Below are 6,931 nucleotides of genomic sequence, written 5' to 3'. Positions count from 1 at the left end.
AACTTACTTCAGGCAAGTGAAAAAGAAAACCTTTGCTCCCATTTGGCATGAATACCTGGAAATGTTTGCTTCTGCATTTATTGGACCAGTAGCAATATCAAAGGATTTTAATAAATAAAGCTAAATGATTTTATAGTTATTAACTTTTTTTCCAGTTCAGCTACCATGTCATCATAAATTGCAGTTCACTGTTGTTATGGTGGATAAATGGATTTTGATTCTTAGTCTGTAATTATGTATTTGCAAGCTGATTTGTTTTATTATAATGTCTGTCTTACTGACTTGAATATAAAATATGTCTTGAAATATTCTTTGTGGAACTGATACACATGAAGATATGAAGCATTTTTTAATTTAGAAGCATTATTCTTTAAAGTCATCGGTTTACATAAAGATGTTACTTCCAATCACTTCAGAATTTTGAATAAAATATAGGAAAAAAAAAAAGGTGCTGTAAAATAAATCACTTGTGTTTGCTACTAAACTGTTTTGCTGCAAGAAATTATGTAGAAGTGAGGACCAGGGTACAAAGTTTGGGTTTATTTTGGTTGCAACTAGACATTGCATTTCTGTGTTGAAATATTAATTATGTGGTCCAAATAACTTTGGGCATTTTGTGAATACTTACTTTTCTATGCAGCATATTGAAATATAAAAAATTATGTATGGCAATATTTATTACATCATAGCATCATGCTAAAACTAGCCAATCTGCCCCATAAAGGAAATTCCCTATGAGGGATGAGGAATGTTGCATACACTGTTCCATGACAACTACTGTTTAGTTTCTTACCCATGGCAGCTAAGATCATATATGCAAAGCATGTTGTCTGAACGTTCCCATAGTCTTTCCTTCAGTATATTAGACAACCCCAGCTCCTGCAGTCTTCCCTTGTTTGTAACATGCTCATCATTTTTCTTGCTCTTTCCTGAACTCTCACTAAGTATCTGTCTAAAAATATTGGACATGGCAGTCAGACTACAGTCTTAGAAATAAAACGAGCAGCAGCAGCAAAATTTTTCATTCTTCATCCAATTTGCAAGCTCTGGTCATGGTTACGCATCATAGTATGACGCCGTCACAGCTTGATATTGTTAATGTGTTCGGATTGCAATTGTAATTTCTCCTCTCTCCCTTACACTCTTCCTTGCCTACTGTTTATCAGTTTTGGTCTCAGAACTGTTACTTAGCCTGATTTTTTTCCTCTCTACAGTTACTCCTACCCAAGTGTCAGAGCTTGCTGCCTGATAGGTTTTTTCCCCCCTTAAGCCATTTCTCTAGTTTTGCTCTGTATGTTAACCCTGTCCTCCAACAAGTTGGCAGCATTTTCCTGCCAGATGTCATCTCAAAATTTAGTAAACATACTCTCTAATTACTGTAAATAATTTATGAAAATGCTGCATGATAGTGGCCTTCTCTTACTTTTTGATACCTAATGTAATACTTCTTTTCACTCTGTCAGGGAACAATTGACTACTCCTTTGAGAACAATTTTCCTATCTTGCAGTGGTTTTATTTACACTGCATTCTCCTAGCTTTTATGGAACAGTTGTTCAAGATACATGACATGTCCTACCTTAATCCCTGATATTGGAAAGAAAACTAATTATTTTTCTTTCCAATATCCAGGTCAGACATAAGTTCTTCCTGACAGATCTTGGACTGTTACTTGCCTAGCCCTTACTCTGTTGACTCAGATATGAGTAATTTGTTCCCATGTTTGTGAAATAACTTGAGTTAAATTGGATATTTATACTTCTCCTGGATCTGTTTCCCTTCCTCCTAAAGATCACAAGAACTTCTATATTCCTGCAATTTACCCCTGCCATAAAATTGCTGATAAGGAAGGATTTGACAAAACCAAAATAATGTTCTCAGGCTCCTCTACTTTACAGGTAGGCTTTAATATGTCAGTTCTTTCCCAGTCAGTTCTTATTCCTGTATCACTGATTGCAGTTTGTTAACACTGACTGTGATCTGTGTAAGACTGAAGGAACTGTAACTCACTGATTTGCTAAAATAATTACAATGCAATGCAGTATTTATAAAGATAGTGTGATTACAGCACCAGTTCACTTTGATACACCAGTCAATTGCTCAGCAAGGATCATCTGTTTAGTTTACTACTGTATGTAAAGTCTGCAAGTACAGTCCACACTATTCAATGAGGTATTCTCTCACTAGTTTATGATAAGCAAATTACTAATGCCTTCATGTTGGAAGATGTTGAGCCAGAACTCAAAGAGGAGAACAATGCCTGAGTGGGCTTGAACAGTGAACTAGCCTGTTCATACTACCAGGGTAGAAAACTAACTTTTAAGGAGCACCACAGGTCTCTCAGGCCACAGAGACCTTCAGAGCACCTTCAAGGGAGACCAGGAATAAGCAGAAACAAAAGGTCAGAGAATGAAAAGATACAAGAATGCATGGCACGAGTAATAACTGAGCTAAAGCATCAGAAAAACAAAGACGCCTTGTCTAGTAGAGCAAAGCCCTGAGAGGAAATTGAAGCAGGGGACCAGACAAAGCCGAGTGAAGATGTTACGAAGTTGGGTGTATCACAGCAAAAATATATATGGTATCTTTTAGTTGTCTTGCACAGCTGGGCAAGCTACTGTACTCACTGAAGAATCAGTGCAGAGGGGCTGTCATGCAATTGCTGATTGCTCTGCAGCAACTGTGATGGTAATTTGCATCTCCAGCTGTGTGAGGAGTAAAGCAGGATAGCTGAAGCCTAAATACTGTGGGACCTAGTTTATCCCTAACCTTGGTCAGCTGCTTCCCATCCTATGCTGCAAGGAAGTGCAATAGGCCTTGTCTACTACTTGTAGTACCTTGAAGCTCTGGGGTTTTTTGGTGCTGTTAGTATCCCAAGTGAGTGCTTCTTGGGTTTTTCAGAATTTTAGTGCACAGCTTATAGTGATAGGACAAGGCCCGGCTGGACAAGTTCCTGTGTGATGTACTCTAGGTTACCCTGCTTTTGCAGGGGGGTTGGACTAGATGATCTTTTGAGGTCCCTTCCAACCTTCGGGATTCTGTGATTCTGTGACAAGCAGGCTACTTGTGCTATAGTGAAAATGCTATATAGAAAAATTTGTCCTGGCAGTACCTGGTTTTACTTCCCTCAGTTCAGATTCTGTCTTGCTCACTGCATTTGTTGTGGTTTGAGATAAATCTGAAAATGGACAATGAAACTGAATTTGCTACACCCATTCCCTATTAAAGGAGTAGCTCTGTCACATGCTGTCATGTGCAAAAAATGAAGTTGATCTCTACCTTGGCAGTAGAGATGCATCTATGTTTCAGGCTTAAACTGTTCCATATGCTTCAGTTTGCTTTAACCAAAGTCTTTTCTAATATCATCTTGAGCTTCTATTATCTGTCTTGAGGGGTGCTCCTAAATTAATGGCTGTTATGGCCCCAACATGATTACAGGGAACCGTTGAATGTTCCAGGGTGGGAGCACATTTACCTTTCCTGTTTTCTTTACAAGGTCATTGGCTTTCTGAAATAAACCGGAACACTAAACTCCTGACCATGGCAATTGCCACATAAATGTGCATAGTTTGATGCAGTTCTCCAGTCTATATTGTAAAGATATCAGATGTGCAAACTCAATTGCTGAATGCTAATTCTTGTTTGTGAAGGCTCAAGTATGACTTGTATTAAATGCTTTCTTAGATAGCTGCTAAGAAAAATCTCAAGACAAAGGATTTGTCTTGAGAACAGAAAAAAAAAAAAAAAAAAAAAAAAAAAAAACAACAAAAAAAACCAAAGCCACCTCTTGCAGCTCTTTTCTGTAAAAAAACCATTGTGGTAATTCATCAGGATATATGGTTTATATGTGTTTCATGTTCAATATGTATTTATCCCAAAATATTTTCTCAATATGTTCATTTGGCATATATTAGATAACTATTCCGCTTATTTCTGAGATTTTCTTATTGTTGAAGTTTTGAGTTTGAAGTAACACTGGTACTGCTTTCATGTTAAAACACTGGATTAACAGATATCTGTTTATAGAGCTGTTTATACAAAACAGTCTGGAAGCCACTGAGTTTAGTTAGAGAAAAATCTACAGCTAATAAATTATCATGGCTCTGTTTATATCAGTGTGGTTTTGTATCATTGTAAGAACTGACCAGAATAATTCTTTTTTTCTGGGGGGAGAAGGTGCAGGAAAGGGGGTTAATTCTTTTTGTATCTATAACTGAAGGAAAAAACAAACATAGGACCAAGGTGAAAGAATCACATTTCTTGGAGAAAATTATACTTCAAAATATTTGATTGTGCCTGTTTAAAAACCTCTAAGAATTTATTTGAGCTTGCTTAAGATTTTTTTTTCTGGCAATACTTAGAGGCAAGCTACCTTTAAAATAGAGGTAGCCTGGGAATTTCCAAGTAAGATTTTTGTGCAGTGTTGGGAACGAGGGAACTGAGTGTCACCTTTTTTAGAGATCCCTTACCTGCTTATTATCAGTTCATTTTCTGAGGCTCACTCAGTGCCCTTCTCCCAGACTTTTATTCCTTCGTGTTCTTAGTAAAAAATATTTTTGTCTGGAAAAATAATTGGAATGCATTCATTCATGTATCTTCAAATCTAAACAGTGAAAACTGGCTTCTTTTAATCCCTATATAAAGTTTTATATTTTACCTATAATATAATGTTCTTCCTCAACTGATACTCAATGTTGATTAAATGCTTGTTCACCAGTCTGACGTGATCCATGAGCTTTCCTGCATCTGGCATGAAAATAAAATGACAGCCAAGATGATGCATGCTAGCAATTACTGTCTTTTTTGTCTTTTATTTGTTTCTATACTTACCTTGCTTTCAAAAAGAAGACCAAAGTTTAATATGTATTCCATAATTAGTGAATGCCTAATGGATTCCATTCTCCTTTAGCTATATATAGTGCTGATAGATAGTGACTGTGTATTTTAGCTGATACACTTGAGGTGATGGTTCTTACATTTTTCATGGTTATCACAAAATATTTTTTTAAAAATCTAAGATATATTTTCTCTTTAATGTGAACACCAAACAGTTCTTGTGCCTCTTACTGCACCGAAGGACCTGCTTGAGAGTCTAACCTGAGAGGGGGATAAGACTCAAAGGAAACAGGAGGTGCATTTGTCCTGCTAGTATCAGTGACTGAGGCAGTTGGACACCACTGCTCATTTTCAGATTGTGTAAGTAACTCCTAATGATCTTAGGTTTTGGTATTTCTGCAGGAACCAATACATTAGTGACATAAATTACGCATGGATATAGATTAGTTGTTTCCCATATCCTAGTATTTTCATGAAGTGGATCTTCTAAAGACATTTCCTGTAGAACTAGGAGACAAACCACACAATCCCCAAGGCCAAAGCAGGGAAGGGGTGGGGACAGAGAGGATCTTCACCTCACTAGTTAAAGAAATGGGAGAACTGGTAGCAGTAATGTTCCTGTACTATTTGGTTTGCTGCAGTGAGGGAAATAACCATGTCCCACTACTCCAAACTGCTCTGAGGCCATAGGCAAGCCTCAGAGAACATTGTTTATTGTTACCATTCATGAACCAGAGAAAAAAATATAGCCTCTAACTTGATGAACCATTTTTCCTTTTCCTCATTTGCAGATGGAGACTGGGGAGAGGAGCAGTTCAGAAGCTGCAGAATGATAGATGCTCCCCACCTGTATTTACACATCTGAGCTTTGATCCTAGCTGAGGAAAAGCCCCAGGAATGCAAAGGTTACAGGCTCTTCACAGATCCAGCTTAGGAGAAGGGCTGATCCAGTAGTTAACTGGATAGTAATATTTCACATGAAGCAATGCCTTGACTCTGCAGTTCATTTTCCAATGGATTTTGTGTACAACTGAAAAAAAAAAGCTTGCATAAAACCATATCATGGCTTGTGTTCCTTGAAGCATACTGTGCTCATCAAGTTCAAAGGAAATAGTTTAGACTCTTGGCTTGTTGTGAGAGCTCCAGATGTACTTGCAGGGAGCATGCATAACCTCATCTTCAACTTCTGCTTCAGATGTTTGTGTCTAGCATTTTTAAATGAAGTAGTTGAAATTTAGTTCATACAAGATGCTACAAATCCATACAAAAGCTACTATTTCTAGCTAACTAAAGCTGTATGTGATTAAAAAATGTTCTTATTTGAATATTTTTAGGGGTTGGCAGCATTTCATATTATGCAATGTTTATAATAGGAGAAACAAGATATTTTTTAAAACTTGTGACTCTAGCAATGTGAATTGTATTTTCTTGGCTTTCAAGAGGCTAGTCACCACAAACCTTTCTTCTTGCACTCTTCTAACTTTGCAGATATTGAAGTAAAATGCTAGCCTTTTTTTCTTTTCCACTGATTACACTTACTATAGTTTACTGCCTGATATACTCTTAACTTAGTGAGCAATAATCCATTCAATGGTTTATTGTGAATTTCACAAAAAGGAGGATAAGTGAACTACATACATGTATTCATGCATGTATGATCTTATGTCTTTGGTGATATCAAGCCATGCTATTTTTTAGTGGATCATGCCATTTGTTTTAAATTACTTTTATTCAGCAATTGCCAGTCTTGCTGCATCCCTGGCATCTCCTTTGTTTAAGGGAAATAGTGGTACCATCAAGATGGGCTGATCCAGTAATAGACTTCTGCCCCTGAATCAGGATTTCACTTGTGTTTCTCATAATGTGTGTCATGTTAATTGAAGGTGCTGCCACTGCCAAACTGTTTGCTACTAACTGACACCTCACAGCAAAACCAGTGGATAAGATTATGAGAGTTTTTTGTGTACTTACGGGCAAAAAGTCAGGTAGATTAAGTTGCTGTGAAAAGGTCACCTAACACAATTCTGGGAGCTGTGAATAGCACCTTAGTTTAGCACATTAAGAAGAGTATGTCTTTGCTACTTCTTATCCCTCAAA

This window comes from Psittacula echo (genome assembly GCF_963264785.1).
Source record: "Psittacula echo genome assembly, chromosome: 1".
Taxonomy (NCBI): domain Eukaryota; kingdom Metazoa; phylum Chordata; class Aves; order Psittaciformes; family Psittacidae; genus Psittacula; species Psittacula echo.
This window is presented reverse-complemented; position numbering follows the sequence as displayed.